This window comes from Ammospiza nelsoni, chromosome 3, assembly GCF_027579445.1.
Source record: "Ammospiza nelsoni isolate bAmmNel1 chromosome 3, bAmmNel1.pri, whole genome shotgun sequence".
Lineage (NCBI taxonomy): Eukaryota > Metazoa > Chordata > Aves > Passeriformes > Passerellidae > Ammospiza > Ammospiza nelsoni.
Genome location: NC_080635.1, coordinates 86944741 through 86972558, shown reverse-complemented (window position 1 = coordinate 86972558; position 27818 = coordinate 86944741). Strand labels below are relative to the sequence as shown.

Below are 27818 nucleotides of genomic sequence, written 5' to 3'. Positions count from 1 at the left end.
TATAGTGAGGAATAAAAAGGCGTAAATATTATCTGTCAAACTCCATGTGTGCCTCATGGTATTATTGAATTAACTTTTTAAGTTTTATCTTATTTTTAAAGTCTTTTTATACAGATATTGCTGGCTCATGTGATATACTTGAGGTAGATTGTTTTCCAGCACTTTTTACATCATTCTCTATACTTCACAGGAGAGCATGTATGTGTGAATCTGTCTAAAATATATATAGCCCTATTTAAATTTTTATGGGGTTGCAATGGGATTCATTTTCAAACTGACATATTTTTGAGTTGCTTGGGTTTTTTTCTCCCCTTTTCCAGGCTTTTCTCTATTTTTTTCCTCAGAAATGGGTTAAAACCAATACAGTCCTTTGTATTTCACATACTGATAAAATATTTGTTTAAAGAAGCTGCATATTGAAAGAATAGTCTATTTACAAACCAAAGCCACTGTACATTCTTCATTCTTTGGATTGATTTTATCACACAGAGTTGCTGTGAAAATCTATCTGTTATTAAACTGTAGCACTGAAATTAGCATCTAACTCTTTAATGATATAATACAGCCTTAATGGCATTGTTGCTGGGTCAGCTTTGAGTTAGTTGGAATTGAAACTGAATAAGAACAAAAGAGAAATTGTTACTGCAATATTCCACAAGACATCATCAACTGTATGACTTTTTTTTTTTCATTTCTGGTGAACACTGCATTTTATGGCCTGGAAAATGCACTTCAAGCTTTCATTGCATGAAAAAAGATTTATCAGAAATTCAGGCAGAGAGAGACCAACACTGCTGTTATAATATTACATGCTGCTATGATCAAATGAGAAATTACTAGAGTTAGACTTACTTGATGCCTTAGACTACTGTTATTTTTTTGTTAAATGCAAAGAAGCTACCTTGGTCTTGGAAGTCCCTGACCCTCTAATTGCTGCCTGTGTGGCATCTGCTTTTTACAGCTGACAGACAGAGTACTTGCCTACATGAGTTCCTCAGGTTACTGCTGGTGCTGAACTAGTGGAACTGTTCAGGAATAAGCACTTTCTGCTGATAGTGGTCCCAATATTTATGGAACACAATTGAAAAAATAGCATTTAATATGCAGTGATAAATTGCAAATTGAAGACTTTAACACTCTAAATTTCAGAATGGAAGTTAAAAATTATATGGTGCTTAGTTGATCATTTTGGTATCAGTCCTCACACAACTACTGCTTTCAATGGATATTTCATTATAGTTAAACTGATGTCAACATTAGGTGATTAAACAAATTGAAAACTAATCCATGTTTAAATCATTGAAGGTGAGTTAGAACAAAGATTATAATAGATAAATATCAGGAGAGGTTAACAAAGAGATGAAAGAAGATAAAAAATAAATTAATAGCATTCAGTGGGAAGTAAATAAATCATTGGGATTAACTGTGGAAATTACTTTGAACAAACAGATTGGAAAAATGCACCATAAAGTAGAGTGCATATAGGAGGAATGGTATTGTATATAATTTCGGATTATATTATGACAATATAAAAAAAAGTCTTGAATTGGTGGAGCAATCATTATCTCATATTGATTGACTGCAGCTGACCATGTAAATTGTCTCTTACATAAGTAGAGAGATTTAAATGAAGGCTGCAAATGTTATATTGGTGTTTGTTAATAGCTTTCAATGATTTTTAATTTTGCTGATAATGGTGGCCATTAAAAACCTTTTCTACTGGTGTTCATATATTACATGAAGTACAGGAAAGACTGAAGTAGCAACAGTGGTGCTAGCATAAGTTAAGCAAATTTATTTGAACTCTGATATTCCTGCTCATTTTCTGTCTCACAAAAGAAGGTAGAAGCATCTGCTTCTGTACATCTTAGTGCTTCCCTATATAGCCTAGGTCAATGGAATGTGTGAATAAATACATAAATAAATCAAACACAAAGTCCTAAATGCAGCCTCTTAGCTGCCACTAAGGATTTCCTCACCAACTGGACACATTCCCTCAGTGTTGCACTGGCAGTACAAGGTGAGACACTTTGGTTCTTCAGCATATGGAACATGCTGGAATGCAAAAAGGTGCAAAAGGATGAGGCATAGCTGAAGATATGACATTGACAGAGATAGGCAGTATTACCTTTTGGGAATGCATTTTACATCATGGTTTTTTGCCATCCTTAGGCTGTTGTAAATTCCAGGTGGGGGTCTCTGAGGTGAGTTTGCATTTTGGCACCCAACTGGAAGGGCAGATGATAAAGTGAATTCATCCACTGTATGAAAATTTTACTATGCATAAATGTTGATTCTAGATATAATATCTGTCTTTATAGGAAAAGAGTATTTGAGACCATATTGATTCAATAGAAAAAATTTCATGACTTTTCCTATGGAACCATTTTTCTTAAATTGTGATACTTTCTGTATACACTAAAGCATAATTTTTTATCAGACACCACCAATCGCTACATTTTCATAGGAGTATTAGTGTTCTGAGACTAAGCATCCTGATATGCATGGAAAACAATGTCAGAGATGTAGATAGATAGATAGATAGATAGATAGATAGATAGATTTATTTTATACTATGCCAGTCTATGAAATAAAAACCCAATGTTCTTGGGGATTTTTTTAATGTATCACCTAGCAAAAATGGCCAGTGAAGAAGAAAAATGAATTGATGCTGCATGAACAGCATCACCCTTTGTAATATTTCTACAAGGTAATATCAAATAATATTAATGACTCCTGGCCATGCACCTTCAGGGTGACATCTTTTACCTTCTTTAATAATTCAGATGACAAAAAGGTCAAATACATGTTATTAACACATAATATAAGAGGTAAATTTAAATTTTTTAGTTTATTGGAAAATTTTTTACCCTTAGAGCTGTGCGTGCTCTTAAGCTCCTCATCCCCACCAACTAAAAACCTTAATATAATTTAAGTTTTAAAAAGTTTTGCTGCTTACTCATTGTTCATATTGGCACATATTCTATATCCTTTATAATGTGCTTTTTGTTGGATGCTATTTTGTCCTGTGGCTTCTATGCTATGAATGACAACCTTGCAGTGAAAAAAAGTGATTTGAATTATTCTTGGGTTAAAAATAGTTGAAACACTTCTAATAGTTACAATACATTTTGTCTGTAAAAAGAGGACCCAACATCGCTTTTTATTTTTTTTTCATAGAGTCCTCATTCATTTGAAAAACACCCAAATGCCGCATTTCTGTCTTTAAAATAATACAGTTACAACTAAAAATCTAAAAACAAATTATATTGTATTGTTTCTCCATATATGTCTGATAATCTAAATTTGTAAATCTTTTCTATGTATTTAATATACCTGGAATCACAATCTGCTCCAGTGATATGCTTGAACAAAAGCTACCCCTGTGAAGATATTTAAATTAAAATAAAATTGTAAGGTATTTTAAGATTTCCTTTCATAGCCTGTATTTAGCTAACTGCATACATAAGTAGTGCGCTAACAGAACATTACCAGATTTGGTTTTTTATTCCTAGGGGTTTAGGGAAAAAAGGCAAAATGCCCATGTATATAATGAAACCGAAACAGAGGATCTGACAAATAGCTTAATTAGCAATATTGAGCTGTTTTCCTACTAACCATAATAGGAGTATATTAAAATAATTTGTCTTTCTCCATATCAAAACCAGAAAACTAATGTATTTGGAATTTTTCCTACAAAGCTTAGTTGTAGACTACAATAATAATACTAAAAACCTACTGTGTTTGGATGACTCAGTGTGGAAGAAGCCATAGCTTTTTCAAATCATGCTAACAGTTTGTTAATTTTTTCATGGCTAGAGTTTTGATGCCATTCATGTCATTCCTGCCAGTGTAAAATCAGAATCATAGCAGTGGTAGAAGTTCTGCTACTTCTAGAGAATAAAAGGATGTTTAAGAGATTTGGGAAATTAATACCCTAAAGGAACAAAATATTAATGTTGACAAAAATCCAAGTCTTATCTAGTGCTGCAAAAGTTTACAGATAGAATTTATATAAAAGCGTCAAATTATCAGGAGTTAGGGTATTGATGAACAGATACCAACAGAGAAAAGCTTCATGCCAAATATTAGGATTTTGCATCTCTATGCACAGATGCATTCAACATACAGAAACATTCAGTTTAGAAATAATAGGAAGGTGAATATTGAATGAGTTCAAAGCATGATTACTTTTCCCTTCCTAATTGATATTCACTTTTGCCATCCACTTTTGGGAAGCTGTAGAAAAACCAACTACACAAATACATCTTTCAGATATCTGATGAGTGCAAATATGAGTCAGAATACTTAAAGAGCAAGTGTTAACAGTATCATTATATGCTATCATCTCTGTCTCAGAAATTTGTTTCAAGATGTGTATTTTTATTTATGGAGAGTAGTTTTTTTTGTTTTTGTAGAGTGGTTATTTGCATACGAATTATGCTATTTCTTTATCATGCCATGTAGTGATTTGATGTTTTGGTGTTTGTGCAATCCTTTCCATCATTTCTGATCAGAACAGTTGTATAGATGTGTGACCAAATATTTTATTTACATCAATTATAGTATAAAGGACATACATAGGAGAGAAATTCTTGGGACAATCATATTTTAGTTTCCTGTGTGTTTTTGCTGGTGTTTTATTGTTTGTTTTTCCTTGTTTGTTTGGTTGGCTTTTTTTCTGGACACTTAATTATACCAGTTTCCAGTTCTGCCTTTTGTTTGGCACTGACATACTGATACTGCTACGAGTGGGCTGAGCAATAAATCCATTAAAAACCCTGTTTAATTGAATTTTCTTATACTGGCTTTTGTTTGTAATTCTTTTGCTTGTATTTATAATTATTAGTTTATAATTGCAATCAATTAGGGTAGAATGTTTGTACACCTGTTTTATTTTCAGTCACTAGAGACTGTTGTATGGATTAAGACAGTAATTCCCAAGAGGTGGCATACAAAACAGAATTAAAAAGCAGTGCTGAGGTTCAGCATTTTCTTATCGTGCAGTCTGGGGACTTTACTGAGATACCAACAAATTTAACAGGCTGTGTGACAGAAGAAGGAGGAAAGGAGAAAAGAAAAAGGCTTGCTCTGCTTTAGGAAGAGGCATGATGAAAGATAGCTGTAGATTTTAGATGAAAGTGGTAGAAAAGCATACTCTGTGAAATGAATAAAGTGCAAAGTATTAGTTAGTTATTATTTTAGAGGGAACCGAATATCAAATGACAAATGAAACCGGAACTATTTGCATGACACACTTATTATTTGAGAACAGCAGCTTGAATCCAGTCTGTGAGTACATTTAATAATTCAAACTTGAAAAAAATTAGTCTGTGATAAAATAAGTAAGAAATATGTAGGCACTTAATGCCACCTCAAAGACTCTGACAAAATTAGAGCTGGTTTTTAGATGTTGGTGCCAATATGGAGGAGTTTTATCACCATAAGTTTTACTCTTCCTTCTTATGGCAGGCACTATGAAACTTAAACAAGATGAAAACAACTTTTATTCCTCCCATGCACCAAACAGCCTATCACAGAAACTGTGTCCTACAGGGTAGTGACAAAATCACCGCAATGGATTTCATACAGCCATAGTGTTCCTATCAGGATGACTGCTTTCCTTTCCTTGATGAAATTGCCCAGATGAATATAGTCACAGATTAAAACTACAAGGGTTCCAGAGAGGCTGAAATCCTTCATGTCATTCTCCAGGGCAATCCTGTGGTGGTCCTCAACTGTTTGCTTGAGTCGTAACTCTCTCGTTGTTCTAGAGCAACAATGTAGTTTGATTTGCAATGGAAAAACTTTGGGGTTTTGTTTTGCTTGCTTGACATATCATAGTGAGATGACAGAGGTGTTACAGATGGATTGTTTCCCTATATGAAGACTGCCTTGGGGGACTTTGTTTATTTCAGATATAGTTATATTTCTTGTGAGACAAGTAGAGCTGCCTTTGATGATTTCTCAGTATTGATTAAAGATTGTTTTTTCAAGTGCTTCTGTTTCCTTCAGCCTCTGATCAGAAGCTTATGTGCAGCAGGCTAGAACAGGTTTTGTAAGCCTATCGCTATATTCTGTTTTTCTCTCTCTTGAAAGGCCTACATTTTCCTTTAATTTTCATATTTTCATGCTGGAGGCCACTTCTCCTTAGTTTTGCTTTTTTATGTTTTCTTTAGCAATGGAAATAATATCTGTTAGCTAAGCATGTACTTCTTTGTGTCCATCTGGTCGCAGAAAACAGCCTAATATACAGCTACTCTTACTGTCTTCTTTGTACTTTCAGATTCCTGATTTCATAAAGAATGGATTTACTTTACAACATTCAGAGTTTAAGACTAAAAAGTCAAAATTCTCCAATACCTAGTCATTGTATATTTCCTCACATGTGTTTTGAAATGTGTTTTTAAAATAGAATTTTCTCATGACTGCACTAGAACTATTACAGTACCAAATATTAGAAACTTTTTTGTGTAAAAAAAGGGGCTTTTTACATGGAATATAGATTGTGAAATAAAGAATTGAGGTTTCTTTTGCTATCTTTGCATATTATGACCTGAAACTTATCCAGAATTCAAGTGGTTAATAATGCAGACTGTATATGGTAGGACTGTTTGAAATGCTTCCTGTATCAGTTTATAAAAAATATAAATTTAATTTTCTCTGCTAAAATAAATGACATATATATTCCTGTCAAACAATTATATAATCATTATGTTTTTCGTATCAGGCAAAGTTGGCAGAGAGTAATATGAAGAAAGTCATCAAGTCTTTAAGTTTCTAAAATGTGTACCCTTGCTTGTGAGATTGATGTGTACACACTGACCGACAGATTGCATCCTTATTTCACAGTAATTCACATGAATTCCAACTCTCACTGAGTTGGAGGAAGTTCAAATCCCTCAAGCACTTTGTCTCCCAGGAGGTGTGCTGATCCTGCAGCTGGTCAGCTCTGGCAGTCTGGAGAGGCAGAAGGTAGGCTGAGTCCCCCAGGAAGTCGTTCTGTCTCTCAAGGAATTTGCAAGTGGACTCACAATGTAGAAAAAAGCATTACAGCCAAGTCTTGATTCAGTTATTGCAGGCTTCCTGTGCAGCCTTGGGCAAGTCATTCAGCTTCTGTCTGCTTCAATAGATGTTCTGTAGTACATGGAGTGTCTAAGCCTTTCTCATGTATTTTTGATTATTATTGGTATATTTTGAGATGAGAGTTTGCTGTGTATTAGCCCTTTGGGAAGCTGGATAGGCAGGCAGATAGTCCACCCAAAAGTAACCTTAAAATATTACTTCATAATCTTTCACTATGGTACTGATTACAGAAAAAAACTGACTCTCTGGTCTACACTGCCTTTTAATACATTCTGATCTACCTCTACATGTCAAGAGTTGGTTAAAAGAAGGTCAAAGTAAGTTCAGTATTACAGGAAAGAAGACAACTTTTGCTGCATCACGCAAAAAGTTCTGATGAAATCCTTTGTTTAAAATGTCAGAATTTTAATTTGTAGAAATTAGATTTTTAAAGCTTGACAACAAAAAATCTTACTGGTAATTTGTCACATATGAATAATTTCACAGTAATCAGTGTGATTATTTTTTATTATGAAATTCATTCATTCTTGATAGGTAAGTCATCCTGCCATCTGACTTCTCCATCTCCAACCTTTCTTAAGTCCACCCTTACAGTGTCTGTATGTCTCTACCCCTCAGTGCTCACCTGTCAGCCCTGGCCATGGCATAAGGTTTGTCAACTGGAGATTTGGTTCAGTGAAGGTAGAGAAGTTCCCCATTTGAGAACTTTGCCCTTACACCTTAGGAAGCACATAAGCTAGCAAGAAATTTTCACTTTTTAATTCAGTCATTCCATTTGCTAACTACAGTGTCATAATTTCCACGTACAGTCACTGTCACAAAGTCAGATGAAAAATTGTCACTTCAGTTCCTGATTTCCAAATACTTGTTAAATACAAGTTGTCTTGCATACAAGGGTGCCAACAAAATGAAATAATATCGCCAAAATCAATAAGGATATCTAAGATATAGTGAATAAGGATATCTAAGATATTGTGACCTGCAAGTCTGCAGATTTTCCTTGGCACTCACTAATTTTTTTTACCTCAGAATACTCTGTTACTTATTCTCTTCCTCCAAAGAATGAAGGTAGTTTTGTTTTCTCTGTCCTACATGCTGCCAGCTGTCTGAGGTTTTACCCTATAAATGGGTGTAATGGATTTGGCTGGGATAGAGTTGTTTTTCTCCATAGCAGCTCAGATAGTGCTGGTTTATATTTGGAGCTAAAACAGTGTTGGTAATATGAGTGTTTTAGTTCTTGCCTAACAGTGTGCAGGATGTCAAGGCCATCTCTTTTTCTCACTCTGTCCCTTGGTGAACAATTGAAGTGCGTAGAGCACATTTTGAAGGAACACAACCAGGCTGATGACCTGAACTAGCCAAAGAGATATTCCACACCATAAAAAGCCATGTTCAGTAATAACATGCAGCACAGTGGAGTTTAGTGTTGTTAGCCATCATTTGCTCAGACACTAGCTGGGTATCAGTCTGGTTGTGGGACATGGTGAGAGCCTATGTATCGCTTGTTTTATTTCTCTCTCCTTCTTCTACCAGTCCTTCATTTTTATCAATGGTTATCTTTATACCCAGGTCTTCTTGCTTTTATACTTCCATTCCTCTTACCACATCCTAATGAGCCTGAGGGAAGTGAGTGAGCAGCCGAATTTCAAGCTTAGCTGCCTGCTGCTGGTAAACCCACTGAAATGGGAAATCCAGATTCTGTTTCTTCATCTGCTTAAGGCTGTCAAAACTTATACGTCTTATTTCCCAGGAAGTAAGATTTTATCTCTGAGGCCATTTGAAATAGAGACACATGCTACTTCTGCTGAAGGTTTGCCACTGCCCAATGTTCCAACTTCAGTGAGCAATAAAGGATGCAAGAAAGAAGAAAAACAACTCTAGTGTATATTTTATAACACTGATGTGAGGACCTTGAAACTGAGGTTTCCAATCCCTGCTCATAGGACTGATTAATTTTATATCAAACCTTCAGTGGGTGAATCAAAATTCTTTGAGATAGGAGCTACAACCTAAACGTGGATTCCCTACTTATTAGATCAATGTGCTTCCCAGAATCCCCTTAGGTCCTTCATATATCTTTAGCCCTTAGCTCAGTATCCATTGTAGACTGTAGACTGTTGCAGCTGCTGGTGTTTATTGCAGTCTTTTGCAAAATATAGGTTTGACCACCATGGCAATTAGTAGAAATGATAAGTGGTGGCAACCAAATCCCTAGTGAGGCATGTTCTTAGAATAACTATTAAATCAGACCTGTCAAGGGACTTAGGAGGAAGAATACTTAATTTCTGTTTCCCTAATTAGATTTAGCTTTTCAATTTAGGCCAGTTTTTTGCCTAACAAGGATGCGAACTCTAAGTATATAAACAATGTTTGTCTACAGGCTGGCATGTATTCGTGGCAGTAGAGTATAGCAAAATGGAGAGAACTGTATCTTACAGAACATGAACTATGTGGGTTATTCCTTTTCCAGATGATGCTAAGAAAATTATTGAGCTGCTATGCATCAGAAAATGTATAAAACTCTAACCAAACAAAAAGTTATTGTCTATGGAATATTATCACTTTTTCCAGAGTGTAATTTTTTGTGCATGTCCTGAGTTGCCACAGGTCCATCTCTGTGACTTTGGGAATAGCTGGGGAAATCATAATTCAGGGAAACTACACATTGCAAAATACTTTGTTTCAACCTGTTGCTGTGCTGGGCCTTGTCCTAGAATAACCACTTTCTATGCTTAATACAAGAGTAAAACAAGACTCAGAAAAAGACTGCAGAGATTTATAAAGTTCTGGGAAGGACCTACCTCGGTTGTTGCAGTATGTTGTAAACTTCCTTCCCCAGGTGTGCCAATACCTCTCTTCCCCTTCCCTCCTCGCCCCCTGCTGGGCTGTCAGTCAGTTTTAACATTCCAGCAAGGCGTCGTGTGGTTGGTCAAGTTCAAAGGATGCCCCTCAGGCCCAGGGGTCATTGGCCTGTCTGGGTGTCACCCCCCCTGAAACCCTGCCCCTCTCACCTGGTTGGATGGCTCACCTGTTCCCTCCCGTTCCCCTGTCCCTGAGCTAAAAAAGGTGATCAGGCCATGTGGTCAAGATTCTGTGGGAGCAGTTGCTCACGTTCAGACCTCTGTAACCATGGAATAAACCTGTGGATATAAACCCTCCAGCAGAATCCATCTCCCTTTCTCTTCACCATCGCCAGAAGCCTTCCTCCTGAGGTAAACAGAGCCTGGACTTGTTCAGTGCCCAGCTGCAACCTCCAGCAAGCCAAGGTATCTCTGGGGTGATACACCGCAGTTGCTGCCTTTGGCCCAGCAGCGAGGGTCAGACTGGCCCAGGCACAATCCAACTGGTAATATTGGGATTCATATTCCAATACTCGGTAATCCGCAAGGTAAATTCCACTTTTCAAAATCATAAAAGTGGTTCTAGTGGTGACTTTTGTAACTCCTGTGAAATAGACACAAGGTACACTTGGTTATTTACTGCATAGAGGACAGGGTCAGACAAAACTGATAGGGAGGCTCTCCTGCTGAGTCATGAGGTTCAAAAAAGACCCCTTTGTGCTCTCAACTCCTTCTCAGAGGAGAGTTTTTGTGTATCTGGACCCAGACTTAGTCCCAGGCATAGTCATTTGTATAGATCTAAAGGATTATATACGTATAATCTATCCTTTATGCCACTTATCTAAATTCAAAGTTTCAGCGCACTTACTCCCAATTCACTTACTGAGTATCTGACATGAAAAGGCTTCTCTCAGCCTCAAGGAATAACCTTGAGAGGTGTTTCTGCTGAAGGGGAGATCCTGGCATGCAGCTGCTGCCATGCAGGAAAGCTCAGCAGGCCTTGGGCAGCCCACTATTTATGGAGTGTGATGATTGACTTACAGTCTTATTTGCAAACTGACTACAGATGTTAGTTTCTTCCAAACTTGGCTGGAGTTGGACATTAACCAGCACTGTGGTTAGGTGGGCACATTGCTCAAGTTAGCCCTTGGCTGTTTATTGTCTTATTATCCAAATACCCCCACTTTGAGCTGGATGCAGCCATCAAACCAGACTCATCCATTATGAGCACACTTCTAGTTACTGTTTAAGCTGGGATACAGAACATAATGGTCAGGTTAAGGAGAGTGGGGAGACCACACTGACACAATTTAGTATACAGATATTTCCTAATCCTCAATTTATCCTTTTAAGAAGGGCTTATGAAGGCTCTGCTTTAACACATTATTTCCACCACATTCCAGGGAATGCAGTTCCAGGATGGGATACCTCTCATTATCCAAAGTCATACACTTTGGCAGCATTGAATTAGGTTCATGCTCTTGTGACTACCTTAGTGACAAGAGTCACAAAAATGTGGAGATGTTTGTTATCTTGGTGACAGTAATTCAAACGAAATTTTTGCCCTTTCAATTAATTCAGTTTTTATGAATTGTAGAAAAAAAATATAACTCACCACAGAGGCAGTTAATGTCCTGAATCCAGATGGTATTGGCCTCCACCTCCTCCTGTTAAAATTTCATAATCAATTGCTTAAACATTTGGAAGAATATTTTATTGATGCAGTCTGAGCACTTGTATAATTTACGCGATTTCCTAAATTTATCTAAATAAGGGCTTTAAATGAAAAAAAAAATCATTATTGATTCCTTGACTGGCATGCTGCAATGAATTGATGGAAACTCCACTAGGAAGCCAAAACCAGGAAGGAATGTGAGGAGTGGGAGTTGTTTTTTATGTGAGAAAGCAGGTGGGGATGGATGATGGGCCACATGAGAGCTTATGGGTTAAGATAGTGGGTGACTGGTATAGACAACATTATTGTACATGTCTGCTACAGGCTGCCTCAACAGGAAGAAGCAGGTGAGCCTTTATTCAGGTAATTTAAGAAAACTGTGTATTTTCAGACCCTGGTCATTATGGGTAACTTAAATTATCCTTATAATTGCTGGAAAAGCAAGGCAAGAACAACAGAGATCAAGCAATCCAGGCTTCTGCAGTCCTGTGATGAGAACTTCCTAATGCCTAAAAATGCCCCAGAAGCTGAGGAAGGAAGATACTCTAATAAACTACACACTTTTCAAAGAGCTAGTCAGGATTATGAGGGTCTTGGCTGCAGCAAACACAGGGGGGTGGAGTTCAGACTATTCAGAGGAGAAAGAGAAATAGCAGGATCCCAAACCTGAACATGGCATGAGCAGACTTGGCTTGCTCAGCTTGAATGAATGGCGTGGAATATGACCATGGAAAGAGTAAGGCTGCAGGAGAGCTGGTCAAGTTTCAAGGAATTGCTCCTCTGGACTCAAGTGATCTACCCTGATAAGCAGGAGGTGAGACAAAACATGGCAGCAGATCTGCACAGATGAACAAAGAGCTCTTGAACATACTCTGTACAGAAAGAGGATGCCAGAGGTGGGAACAAGGTCAGGGGACCCAGGATGACTTGTAGAGGTGCCATCTGAGCCTGCAGGGCTGGGCCTAGGAAAGCCAAATCCCACTTGGAGTTGAGTCTGGAGAGTGTTAATAAAAACAACAAGACAGGTTTGTAGACGTACAATGGAAGGAAGACTAAGGGAAAAAGGTGGACACACTGGCATATGAGAAAGGGAACCTATTGACAGGGAACATGGAAAGGATTGAGGTTTCAGATGTCTTCCTTCTTCACCTAGCTAGATAAAGCTGATGGAAGGAAAACTCACTTTCTTTTTTTACCATGTTTATTTTTATGTGTTTTTTAAGATTAAATTGCTTTTGCTTCTCTTTTATGTTTGTGTTAAATTTTAAATTGTCTATTAGAGCTGATGTTATGCTTTGTTGTGTCAGACTGGGTCAATAAAATCTCTTGTTCTTGTTGCAGGTGTTTTTGTTTAGCAACCCTACAGAGAAAGCAAGTGTAAACAGTCTTGCCTGTGGTTTCTTTCCGATTTATCTGGAAATCTGAGCAATTTGTTAAACATGGGATATTATTTAATCAGCAGGGCAAATACTGTGTGGGTGTTACATTTTTCTTGAACTGCACATAATTAATATGGAAAAAGCAAAGTGAAACAGCATTTGCACTGCTGGATGAAACATTATTGGTAGGTGAATGGATGTGCCTCTTTTAAAGAACAAAAAGAATTGAACTAACTCAGTTATGTGAAAAAAACCCTATTATGTGAAAAGTTTTTAATCTATCATTAATACACAAGATTAGCATTATTAACATATTTTTCATTATCACTGATAATGAATTTTGTCTCTTCCTTATTTTCCATATTATTCCTTGATGAGAGCACTTTGCTGGTAGCAAATATGTGCATAAGGATTCATTGTTAATTCTTATTGCCTCCTCATCAGCTGTATTTCTTTTTCTTCTTTCTGGTACAAAGGAAAAAACATAAATAATTTTTCTTCTTCCAATTCTAGCATGGCAAGTACTGTATTACATCTTAATGTACTTGCATTTGGGAAAAAAATGAAAAAAACCCCACACCCCAGATGTTGTGGGTGGAAGATTGCTTTTCTTCTGGTTGAAATGAATTGATTGATTAAGGGCTTATCCAGTAATTTAGAGAATATAGCTTCTATTGCTGAAACCATAGCAGCAGCTCAGCACATTTTCTTTTATTTTTCTTTCAAGAAAGAAATAATTTTTACTAGACGGGTTTTTAAATTGGGAAGTGGAAAAAAATTCTGGGCCATGATTTTTATTGACTCTGATTGCCAGTGCCTGGCTAAACTCCTGCTTTTGTCCACTTATGGAGTTCTATTACTGAGACCTATGAAATTTCTGAATCCAAACAACTGTGGGTTTTGAAATTGCATAGAGCAGATACTTCCTTCAGAAGTCTGGTTCTTCCTGGAGAAAGCACAAGGACAGGCATATTTCCATTACTGTGGAATTGCCTTTTGCAAACCGCAAGAAAATGGAGAAACACAGAAAATAAAAGTGAGAAATATAATTTATTAGGAAAAACTTTTAGCTGATGTAAAATTACATTAGTTAATGCTCAGTTTACAGAAATCTAGAAAATCATGAGGTGGAAGAACATGCCTGATTTTCATGGTAGAAAATTTTTTTCCAGTAATTAAAAAAATATATGAAAAAATAGTGTTAGCTAATTGGTGTATGTGTGTACATGCTCAATGAATTTGTTGTAAATATGTTTCCACTATTCAAACATTTTTGCTGTTTGACTGCCATTTTTAAACCATAAACTCTAGTCTGAATGCACATATAGTCATTTTATTTTCTTGAGCTATAGTAAAATAAAAATACACCCTTAGGGAAAAAAATTCTTAATGTGTAATGATGAAGAATTTGCAAGGAATTGCTTGGCTTGCTTGCTAGTCTTCCTTCATGATACAAAAATTAGACAAGACATTGAAGTTGTCTGTAGTGCTTTTGTGAATATTTAAAAAAGGAGTTTAATTCTTGACATGTGCAAATGGCACACTTTTCAGAATGTAAAACATGGCTTAGTTTACCTCATTTTAATAATATAATTAAGATTTTTTTCATGTTAAAAATAGTGATATTTAGTTAATAAACTTTCAGGTAAAATTCTTTTAAAAATTACTGTCTTGTGGAAGAGGAGAATTTTGGAGTTTTCTCTGTTACATGCTGGTGTGTAGCAGTCTGAATCAGTCCTCTGCTAGCTGATGTGAAGCCATGAACATGCTGAAAGTGATCCTTCACTAACATGGACCTACATAAGATGTAGCTTAGATTGTAAATTTAGTATTAAGAATTGCAAATATAAATATTTTTCATTTGAAAAGCTTTAAATATTTTTGGAAATAAATTTATCAAGTGTATTAATTGCAGTTAGATTATAAAATATGAAGAAAAATAATTAAAAACTTTAAAATTTATTAAGATTGCAAAACATTCTATAAATTTGAGATGACAAACCTAAAGATTAATGGTTGGAATTTGTCGCATTGGTGATTTGCTCATTAAGGCTTTGTGGAAGAATCATTGTGGACTAAATAATATCAAACAAGTTAGTTTTGTAATTAGTTGGATAAAGGTATTTTAAGTGAAGAGTTTCTATGAATTGACTATAGAGACTTAAGAGATTTTTTAGTGTGATCATCAAGGGATCCTGAATTTTACAGTGAAGCTGTGGTAATTCATAGTATTCTGTGATCAGCTGCTGTCCTCAGAACTGCTCCATTGACAGCTTCAGGTATTTAGCTTTTCAGTTAACAATATAAATGTAATTTTGAGTGCCAATAAATACTGGCAAATCCCTGAAAAGGCCAGGTTGTTTCTATAACTCAAATACCCCTCTAATGTTAAGGGTTTCTCAAGGTTTTGTGTGAATGCTTTAAAACTAACAAACTTCTATGAGACTTCTGCAACATTTTGTTTAATGTCATACATTTTTTATATATAAAAAATATTTTAGATGTAAATACATTTTTATATATACATACTTTTACATATATATATAGGTTTCTATAGGGCTATTGCTTTATGGATGTTGCAATTTTTATTACACAGTTTCACTATGTTAAAAAAAATAACACCAATAAAAGGTGGGAAGACAGAATAAAAAGACGCTGAGCTAAAAAATGGGAAACTGAATGTCCCTTGACCAGACAACACCCTCTGTGCTGCTGTAGAACTTGTTTCTGAAATAGAGAGATTCATCCCTGCCCCTGGCTTCCTGTTAGTCTTTTCACAATTTTTGTTGGTATGTGCTCCATGCTGGAGTTGGAAATAGCATTTTGAGACTTCATCTTTAAATCCTCTTGTTGCCTTAGTCTTGAATAGTCTACTGTTTTTTTTTTTTGTTCTTTACATCTGAATAGAAGAAATAGACACCCATGCACCTTAAATATGCTTTAAATTATATAAACACCTAGACATTTATAGGCAATAGGTAGTAACGTAGTGTAAAACCAGCAGAGACATAATCTTTCATGCTTTTCTTGCCCATTCCTACTACATTTCTTCAAGAATATATGGACACAGCTTTTAGTTAGCTTATAATTACTTTGAAAGTAAATTTAAATTAGAAAATAAAACAACATCTTTAACACACTTCAAAAATTACCCAGTAATTCCAATTTATGTTTTTTAAAACATAAGCTATTAATAACTAAGTCGTGTCTCAACTTGGTAGCTTTTATTTGATCAATGATTACATACTTAGTGAGGAGATATCAAATCAGGAAAATAAGTAGCTAATCAAAAGGATATTTGTTTCCACATTTTTTTCATTATGAACTTTATATCAGGGACTTAACAGACCAGAAAAGACAGATGAAGTACCTGCAAGCTTTCCCTTGATGTGTCAACAAAGTCAAAACAATGTGTCATCTACCCTGGGGAGAATAAAAATCACTCAGACCTTGAGCTGATTCATTAATTGTAATATTTGCAGAAAGAAATAGCAATTATATGGGATCCCTCATGTTCTTAAGTCTAAAATTTCAGTTATATAATTTACAAAAGCAAACTTCCAATTCACTTTAACAGGTTTAAATCCAGAGGGATTTTTTTCCATCCCTAGTGCCTATGTACTGTCTACCAGCATTTTTATAAATTATTTGTGTAATGAGTGCTGTTCCCTGTGTAAGGTGATCTGGAAGCTTTTCTTCCTACATTTGTTGAGTTAAAATTATGGGTATTAAATGCACATTGTTGGTGGTTTATTGGAATTTTGTTTCATTGCTAGTTTCTTATCTCTTGCACATGGCTTTGGCACTTTGTCACATTGTTACACTTGTATTTAAAAAAACATTGCTGAGGCTTTTTTTTTTGTTGTTGTTGTTGGAGCTAAAGGAAGAATTATTTTTCAGACTGTCTCTTTTTGATGTGAGTAGCATTTCAGGAGGTCAGTGCTTACTTTTGCCTAGTTGCTTATATGGCCCTGTCTAAAACCATGGCCCCATGTATTGCACTCTCAGAGATTCAAATCAGGGCACTCTAGGCCCTGTGCAGTTGGAGAGGGTGGATCTGCACACAGGTACGAGTTCTGCCACGAGTAGCAAGTAGAATGCAGTGGCATTCTCTCTTCTCTCTTCTCTTCTCTTCTCTTCTCTTCTCTTCTCTTCTCTTCTCTCTTCTCTTCTTCTCTTCTCTTCTCTTCTCTTCTCTTCTCTTCTCTTCTCTTCTCTTCTCTTCTCTTCTCTTCTCTTCTCTTCTCTTCTCTTCTCTTCTCTTCTCTTCTCTTCTCTTCTCTTCTCTTCTCTTCTCTTCTCTTCTCTCTTCTCTTCTCTTCTCTTCTCTTCTCTTCTCTTCTCTTCTCTTCTCTTCTCTTCTCTTCTCTTCTCTTCTCTTCTCTTCTCTTCTCTTCTCTTCTCTTCTCTTCTCTTCTCTTCTCTTCTCTTCTCTTCTCTTCTCTTCTCTTCTCTTCTCTTCTCTTCTCTTCTCTTCTCTTCTCTTCTCTTCTCTTCTCTTCTCTTCCCCTTCCCTTCCCTTCCCTTCCCTTCCCTTCCTTCCCTCCTCCCTCCCTCTCCTCCTCCCCCTTCCCTTCCCCTTCTCCAGAAGTCATGTTCCAAGTATGACATCTTGTATTGCTCACAGAAATACTAGAGATGAATTATGGCTGAGAATACCTATTAAAAAAATAGATTTTTATTGGAAAAAACACTGTGGAAAAAACAATTTCAAAATTAGATATTTTTTCCTAGAAATTATGCTATTGTGGTTTTTTTCCCTTAAATAGTTGGAACATCATAGTACTATATATTTTATGCATTATTATGTGAAGCTGCTACTAACTTACCATGATACCACTCTATTAATTGCAAAATAAAATTATTACTTAACTCCTTAAAATCAATGCCTATTTATTATTAGTTGAAAAACATGTAGTAAGCAGACTATAATGTATTTTAGAGAAGGTGCATTTCCTAAAACTCAATGTTTGGAAATTTTTGTATGACAATCCAATAGTGTACTTCTGAACTGAATTTATTACAAAATATTTCTAGGACACAAACGAGTAATTACTACTTATTTAATTCAGAAATCAAATCAACATATGGCTCATAAATAAGTAGTAATCATTTTAGATATACATAAGAAGTGAAAATTATCTCATAGAATAATTCAGGCAGGAATAATTGTGGGGCTTTCTGAGGGTCCAGCTGCATCCTGAAAATCCCCCAGGATGAATCACACAATTTCTCTGGCCAACCAGTTTCAAATGAAGCCTGTTTGGTTTCTTGTTTTAATGCAAAGAATGGTTTTTTTTATTTTTTTTTTTAATGTTGCTAATAGTGTAAGAAAAAAAAATTCAGAAAAACATTGACTTCTAGTATGGTAATACACCTGCATAGATATGTGAATTACTAGGAAGTTAACTGGAATGATATTTTCTTATAACCTGAGGCCGTTTTGATGTGACCATAAATTTTTTTTGTTTGTTTGCCTTTTTAAAAATTTTTGTCCCATTTCAGCCAGAAGATAATTCTTTCATCCAAAACTTTTATTACTCAAAAAATTATTTTAAACATTTTTCTCTATATATTGACTTAGACCAGAACTTTCACTGACTGTCAAAATGAGATCAGTCTGGTATTTCTGCTTTATTTTATTATTATTAAACCCAGTGAATTTGAGCCTTGATTAAAAAAAAAAAAGAAATACCAACAGAGTCAAGAAGTTGTAAATCAGGCAAATATTTTGTCTGAAAATGAAGAAACTGTCCTAAAATTGCCCATATTTATAGAATTATTGACAAAATTGTACTTTTATGTTTTATATTTTTACATTCAAAAATTTGTTTTGTTTTAACATATTTGAAGTATGTTACTTTCTGAATATAGATTTTTTTATTACATATATTTAAAATAAAATTAAATCACAACATGGGAAAACACTGATGCATTAGAGAGTTACTAACTAAGGAACAAGACAGTGTGGTTTTCTTCCTGTGCCTCATGTATACTTTGTTTCATTCTCCTCATTGACAGCACTCCTCTGAAGGGTTTTAATAAAATGTAATCAAGTTTGTTGAAATATGAGGAAGCTAACAAACAATTTAATATTTAAGCAAGGTATTTTGAAATCTCCTTTTTAAAGCAGTTAAATGAAATATTTCAGGGGTGCAAGTACCTAACATCAAAGGATTGATTGGTTTTGCTATTGATGTTTCAAGCCTTTGAGATATTTCTCTAAAAGCTTGGTAAAAGAAAGACTTGCTTTAAAAATACAATTGAATTGCAAGGTCTACAGCAGAAAGTTTTTAAAAGCTTTTAGACCTTTTAATCCTTTGGTTGTCTTATGTATTTTTTGTATAATTAAAGCATAACTTTGATTGTGTGAGTTCTTATTCGCAACAATGTAAATGTGAATTGTCTTGTTTTAAAATGGTTTAAACATGTATGAAATTCTGTTAGTCTGAAATTGACTGTTGTAGTCCAGGTGACAGACTTTATAACAGTTTTACAGAGCTACTTATCCAGCTTTTGTTAATGTTAGCAAGTATAAATGTGTTGCTAACTGCTATAGATGAGAGAGCCTACCCTAGCCAGGGATGATAAAATCTGTCTGTGAATGATATTGTGTCTTGGCAACTTAATTGTTTCAGTTTTATTCAATTTTCTAAAAGTATTAGTACAGGAGATGTCAATTGATTTTTTTTTCCTTGCACTTTGAGTAATTTTTAAAATAGAACCTCCAAAAAGCCAAATTTATGGTTTCAGAGTTTTTCATATTAGATAATTTTCATATGTTTTAGTGGAAAACACTGCTCTAGTGGAAAACACTGAAGTAAAGTACATGTCATATCCTGGTGTAATTATTACTTTGCATGGGAATTACACAATTAAGAAAAGCAAAAATAATTTTAACGATTTTGATAGTCATGGCTTATCATAATATTCAAATAAGTAAATGGATACATACATGACTCATATTAAAAATTTAGTTTTTATGAACTCCCACATTTTACCTTCTTTTTAGTAAGTTTCCATTGCCATTTGTTTTGATTCTTCCTGTTGATTACAAAGGGGAAGTCAAGGGCTTGAAGATGCTCTTTCCTTTTTTTCAATAACTCTTGCTATACTTTGGTGCTCCTGAGAGAAATGAGATTTTCTTATGGAGTTCCTGGATACTTTCAAAAAGATTAGAAAGCTTTTTAGTAATTCTTTTTGAAAACAAAGACTTTTTTCAGGGGTTTTTTTGTAGATGATGAAGGAAAAATTTATATGGAAGGCACATAACATTCTTGTTACTTCTTTTTATTCATCCTTGCTTTTCCTTATTGTTTCTTTTCTGGTGTATTTGGATGGCTACAAAGAGGGATGAGATGAGGCTTTTTTAAAATTTATTCTTCATTACTTTGTTTATTCCCTGAACATAAATTTCCAGTGCATAAACTGCCCATTTGAGATGGTGAAGGGTGTAAATTTTTACATTGGCATAAATTTCATGAAGAGCCGTCTTGTGTCCAGAAATCAACTTGGTGAATTTGGAAGAGCTGCTCTCAGTCCAAAGGGGAGCAATGCCTCCACTTTGACACTGTAATGGTACAGAAGGCTGGAGATCACTGTCTCAGGCTATGCTTAAGGTCCATACCTTAACTCACCTTTTGTTTTATAATTAAGGTGGAGCCTTGAACAAAGAAGTTTTAACCCCAGTGCCTGTTTCGCTATGGTTCAGTGAGCCATTTTATATTATTTTATATTTCTGTTTGATTAAACATATAAAGTAAAATTGAGTCTAGAAGTGTCCAGGTGCAAAGAACTGAAAGGACATTATTAATCCTGTTTCTCAATAAAATAAGCTTGGCTGTCCTTTTCTAAAGATAAATAAATTTAGATTTAAAACAAACAAAAATTACTGATTTTTTTAATATATATATAACAGCAAAAAGGTTGGTTTTGGTTCTTTTAAGATATGGAGAAGAATTAGAATGGTTCAGTTTAGGCTTAAAGTCCTACGAGATGGTGGAAAAGAGTTCTTTCAGTATCAGTAATAATCTGCTGCATGTATTTTCTAGTCCAAAGAAAATACATTTCATTGATTTCACTTTTTGTGTATTTCAGCATGTATTCTTTTTGGTTTTTTTTGTAATTCAGTGTGTACATCTAAAATAACAGTGTTGCTTAGATATGCAGTGTAATTATGAACCTTTTATCTTTGTATTTATCTTTGTGATGCCAGAGTTAAAAGCTTTCATAGGTGCCAAAGTTCAATGCAATCAGTTATTTTTGCATTTCCAGCCCAACAACACTTTGTGAGAGGCTACAAGAAAAATACTGTAAAAGCAAATGATCAAGGACTTTTTAGAACTCGGTACTATTATAGGTGGAAGTCTTGGTCTTGCACTGATTACTTTGTAAGAGACACCATTTAATGACGAAACAGAACTAAAACCTGATGGAAAAGTCTCTGTGTGAAATCTGTTGGTGTTGACATTGTAGGATAAAGTACTCCAGGCCAGGAATTTACTTGCTCCACAGAAAACAGGAAAATAGTATCTCCCTCACCACAGCCCTCAGTTTTTGTGTGGTTATTCATGTTTCATCAACTATTTGATTCAGCCTACATTCTTTGTAACAAAATAAAAAAGCAAGATGTTTCTTGAGTCTCTTGAATTCTCTTAAACTGTGTATTTTATCAGTGATGATGAATCTACATGAAAGAAGAAATTATCAAGGAAAACACAGTCTAGTCCTACAATATTCCAGCAGCTATTTAAAAATTATTATTGCCAAAGACAGCTATTACCTTTGTTCATTAGAAATTTAATTTCCTATTTTCTATAAGAATTTCTTTGTATATACATATGCAAGCTTATGGATTACTTTTATATCCTTGGGACGAAAGGGCTGTTCTCCAAAACGTTTTTGCTAAATGACAACCCATGTGTTTTGAATAGCTAGTGGTGTAAAATAAATGCCTTTTTTGCCTGACTTTATTTATTCATGTTTGTTTATTTATATCAGAAGACAATAATGGGTGTGAAAGAGAAATAGGAAAGGGAAAGGGAAATAGCATCATATGTTCTACTTTAATTCTTTATTTGAATTTTATTTGAAATCACTTCAGAGGATAAACCTATAATGTAGGTGTTGTTTTTATGATTTTTCAATAATCAGATGTTTAGCAGAGGTAGATATAGAATTTATTTGTTACCATTTGTTGTGTATATTGAAGGAGAGATGAAAGCTGAAACTGAAATTGTTCTCCTTAAAAAAAATTACCTGTACTTTGAAGAATAAAAGCATTGGAACATTACATTTTAAAAGCAAGTGAAATATATTTTTGTATGTGTCCCAAATCTTAGGTTTAGTAAATTAAAAATATTAATGTTTCCAATTAAAATTTTAATTGCAGCATCACTTTTTAATGGGAAACAATACATTGCCATTATGCTAATTTTAATGGACAATTTTACTTCATGAAAAAACCCTTAGGAATGAAAAATAGATTTTTTTAAAAGAATAATTTCCTGATACTAATTTAATATCTGATGCAGAGAAATGAATACCTAAAAAACAAAATCTCTGAAGTGCTTCTTAGTAGTGTTCTTGGTCAGTAGAATGTAGAATATTCTTTGTATTCTATGAATCCACAAGGATCCTTGAACTTCAAATTTAAAATATAAGAAAAAAAATATTGACCACTGTTAGACTATTTCAATTTAGATTTTTCAGATGACTTCAGGATGAGATTGTGTTTTTATAGTACTGTCTTGGAATTAGAAGTTATGTGCTGAGCAGAGATTTGTACTTTTGCTGTTTGGTTTGGATGGTAGTTTAGCTGACCCCAGTAGCTGTGGTATTTGTTACATTTCTCTCAAGATGGAGGAGACAGAGGGTGTTAGGAGAGATTATTCCTTATCGTCTTAGGAGTTTGCTGAAAAGTTGCTTGAATGCATATTGTGTTCCAAGGGCTGTGTATACAGTGCTGACTCCATTCTGGCAGGTTATTCTATAGAATGAGTTCTGTACATAAGAAACAGCAATGCTTGAATAAGGTTCAGTGATCTTTTTTTCCTCCACATATGTCAGATGACTTTCACAAATATGCTAAATGCAATCTTCATTTGTCAACAAAGAAAATGCTAAGTTTTGTATATTTACAAAACAACACAGTTATTAGTTTATTTATTTGCTTATAAGTGTAAATCAAATGTAAACATTCAAAATGTATTGTAACAAGCCCCATTTCCTCCTCCCTTTCCATTCATATACCTAATGATTGATTTCCTGGTTCATGATTTGGTAATTAATTACGAGGTACTGTGGAGGAAGTATCAGATAATTTTAAATTCATGTAGCAGAGAATATATGATTAAATATTCTCTAAGTACCAGAACACAGTGAATGAAATAGTATTGAGTTGCTACTGAGCTAAAGCATTTGATTTTAAATAACTGTGAACTTCTTGTGAAGGGTTTTACACCACAAAGAGCCCTGAACTTAGCTGGATACTGTAGTCCAACCTTTGCTTTCCAAATTAGCATATTAAATTACACTGAAGGCTACGAGTCTCTTAATTTCTTTGGAATATAAAGTAGAGAAATAGAATAAGATCAGACTGTAAACAGGGAAAACATGGAACTTTTGGATAATGAAGATTTATCTTGTGAAAAAATTCACTCCCTTTGTTCCTAGGAAGGTGTTTTTCCTTACCATTTGTTTCAGTCCAGCACTTTTTCAGTGACTTTTTGATTGAAAAAAATTCTTAAAAATTATTTCTTGAAAAAGAAAATCTTTTCTTTCCATCGCCTTTGAATGCTGGCTATGACTCTTCATCCTGTGACAGGCAGGCAGAGTGCTTTTGCTAAGATAGCTGTATCTCCATGCAGGGTGCCTGTATTATCTGGGATTCCCAGCCCTGGCCAGCCTGAGCACCCTCGGTCTTTGAGCAGTTTCATGCTGTGACTGTGCATTCATACATTATAAATGTGTAGCCTTCTGCTGTACTTCAATTACCCAGCAAGCTGTTTGTAGAATATCCTATATACAATATTTGTACTGCAATTTAAGAACAGATTTTTCACTTGCAATGTTTGTCATACAACTTTTCTGCCTTCATTTCTGCCTGCTTGTATAACTCTGGAGAAGGAAACAAGTTTATAAAAGGCTAAACAAGACAAAACTGTAACCCGTCATGCATTTTATCAACTTATTCCTCATCTCCTTGAGCTGGTTCTGTGACATCTGACAAATTCTATTGCCATAATAGAAAGTTGGTCTGTCTTTATTTCATTAGTGTATGTTGAGGATTTGAGTACAAAAACCCACAGTTGCAAAACAAAAAGTCAGATTCATTTCAAGCTCGATTAACCACATTGATCCCCTTTCCGCCTTCATATTTGATGGAATGAAAAAAGTGAAAGAGATGTCAGTTTAAAGTTTGATGGAATTCCACAAATTGCTCAAACACCAACTTCAACAAGTATATCAAAATAATGATTAAAAATGTCACTAAGTTTTGCTTTTCGTTACATTGACCTCAGTATTTCTCAGATTTGACAGAATGAGCCAGGTGTGGACTTGAAGGCCAAGAATTCTGTGAGCTGAGGATTTTTAGTGTTAGAAGACATTGCTTAGAGAAACATGTCTGAAATGGGAATTTGTGATTATTTTTTATAGTCATATGAGCCCTTCTGATCACATAGATTTATACTATTTTAAGGATATTCTGTATGATTTCTCTGGAGATACATTAATGAAACTTGTAGGTTATTCCATTTGGAAAGTAGTGCATTCAGCAGTGTGTTTAAGGACTTGGTATATATGAAGTATACAAGTACCTGCAATATGGGAGAATATTTAAAATTAGACAAAAGTCAGAACACTTCTGCAGTTTTGAGTCCCAGAGGATGTGACAGGACCCTTGCTTTTGCCTCCATAAATGCAGCATTTGGAGACTGATATCTGGCTGTTACAGAGACACTTCAGTTCTTCACAGAAAACACAGTTCAAGTAACAAAACTCTGGATTAATTTAGAAGCCAAAGACGTAGTTTGAATCCATCACTGTGAGACATGCTTGCGTCAGAGAGAGATTAATCCAATTTTGCCAACCTGCAAGGCACAAATAAAAGAACACTTGTTAAAAAGTAGATCTCTGCTTATAGAGAAAAATCTGATTTTGTTACTTAGTTTAGAGTCTGAAATGTAAGCCTTGCAGCAAAGCTGAAACCTGTTTAAGAACATTTTCACTGAAGAATTTTCATTGCCTTAACTAGATTTGTTTCAAAATTAAACTGTTCTTCAGGCATGGTTGTTAGAGACTCCATGAAAGCAGCTGCACTGGAACTTAAAATCAGTAATTCCTATTAAATGAACATTAAATGAGGATGCCATTTCTCTTTGTCTTAATGTTTTGCCATGCTATTTGAAATCAATTAAGGCAGCTATCTGGCAATTTAAAGAATACTAATAAAAATACCATCCTCTATTTGCATTCATTTCTTTCCCAGAAGTGTCAGTTGCTGGAGAAAAGATTTTTATTTTTTTTTTTCTTTTCCCTTGGGAGAGCTAGAAGTGAAATGATTAGGGAGAAGCCATGTTAATAGAGAATTTATTTGGCCAGGTGAAATCTTTCATTACTGAAAGATCTGTGTGTTTGCTTGTACAGTTTTTACACAGGATAGTTTTCAGGGGGATCTTTCTAATTAAACATAAGAAAATTCTAAAAGAGTGAGAAAGAGGAGCAGGACTTTTTTCAGTAGAATTATCTGGGTATGTTTTTTACTGAAGAAGCTTACGTTGGTATCATTGAACCACTAGGAGTGATTTGGTTTCAACCTGTCAATGCATAATGTTTTCAGAAACAAAACACTCTGGTGATGGAGTTGGGGAACAGTACAGTAATGGTTGGTTGGACACTCTAAAACAGTTCTGGGACTAATCATGTGTGTGTAATCAACTGTGCAACCAAAGTGATTGCACAGTTACATTGTATTTTAGAAGATACGTTATCTTTGTGATAAATTGGGGAATAAAGTCAGCAACTTTGGGGGCAAAAGAAAATATGCAAATTGCTATTTATTGTTTGTTTCTTTTACATTTGAAATATCTGTTCAGATTTTGATTCTAACTTGAGGAAGCGGGGGGAATCTTGCTTTAGTTGGGCTAGATACAAAGGATGAGGATCTCTGTTGCACCAGTGTGGGACACTGTTTTATATTTCAGTAAACTGATGTTGTGAAATTTTCCATGTAAGCCCTATTAAGGGGAAGGATCTATAAAATTTTTCTATATACACTAAAATCTGCAAATAATTATTTTGGAGTTATCTATGAAAGTAGGTGTCCAGAATAATCCTGCTGAGAAAGTAGATAAGTAGATAGACTATGTTCATATAGATGATTTTCTTGTAACTTATTCTTATGCTGCAATAAACCCTTTGAGTTGTCCTAAAAGAATTTCAGGAACAGAGGAAGAGAAAATAGTTTTTGGATTTCCATGAATTCAATTACTTTGCTATATGTTTCAACCAAAATTATAATAGTTTTGCTTGTTTCTGGTTCCAGATGGTACTGAGGTTGGGAAGGAGACAAAATGAAAATTATCAGAATAAATGGAAAATTTTTGGGGGGTATGTAACTGAATTTACTAAAGTTAAAATGAGAAAGGAAAAAAAAAATCCTAGTTGAGCAAGAATCTTACTGGTAGTTTAGGTACAACCTAGGAAATTAAACTACATTTTTCTGCTTCATGTGCTAGTGAGTATGGGAACAAATACAGGATGATTAATGAGAATGTGTAAATGGAAATTAGTTTGAATTTTGCTTACTCATACAGAGTTTAATGGTCCCAGAGTAGGATGGGACAAGATAATCTCTAACCTACAATTATGCAATGAAATCTCAGGTCAAGCAAAATGGATTTATAATTAATTTATTAACATGGAGATGGAATAATTCATACTATGAAATACAGTGCTCATATTTAGGGGCAGTCAGAGAAGTGGTTTTAGTCATGATTGCTCCTGAGTCCTGCTCACATTGCATGAAAACAAGTTGAAGGAAAGCATAAATACATAGAAAATAAAACCTAATGCAACTTCACTGCAATACATAGTAACACATTAAGCAATACACTTTGAGGCAGAAATATTTTCAAACCAGCATTCTGATGTTGCCTTTCCTAAAGGACAATAATTGTTTCCATTCCTCTATAATGGCTTCTGGTTTTGACTGTGCTAGTGGACACCATACACACATGGTGTATGTACAGCAGATCCAGCAAATCTGGCACTTGTGTTGGTGTGCAGGGCCAGGTTTTGGTAAGGGGGACTACAGTGATGGTTTCTGTGAGAAGCAGCCTCCTCATGTCCAGCAGAGCCAATGCCAGACAGCTCCAAGACAGACTCACATTAGAGAAATTAATGGAGAGACTTCAGTCTGAAACAGGGGAAGGACTCCTCTCCCTGAGCAGTGGCAGAAACAACTTGTGATGAACTGACCATAACCCCCGTGCCCATCTCCCTGCACTGCTGTGGGAGGAGGTAGAGCTGGAAAGGAGGGAAGGGTGGGGGAAGATATTTTTAGGATTTATTTTGCTTTTCACTATCCTTCTCCCATTTTGTTAGTAATGAATTCAATTAATATCCCCAATTAATAACTGTTTTGCCCATGATGGAATTTTGGTGAGAGATGTCTCATGGATCTTAAATCATGAACCTTTGCTATATTTTCTCTCCCATGTCCAGCTGTGGAGGGGTGAAATGGAGTGGCTTTTGTGGGTAGCCAGGGCCAGCCTAGGGCAGTTCTCTAAAGAAGGAAATTTCTTTATGAGGATGTATGAATAGTTAAATTTGCAA

General features: G+C 35.0%; 1 protein-coding gene across 1 annotated transcript in view; it reads left to right on the top strand.

Moving 5' to 3' along the window:
- Positions 1-27818, top strand: part of CSMD1 (CUB and Sushi multiple domains 1) — a 1067119-nt gene that overhangs the window by 587936 nt on the left and 451365 nt on the right. The window lies entirely within an intron of this gene.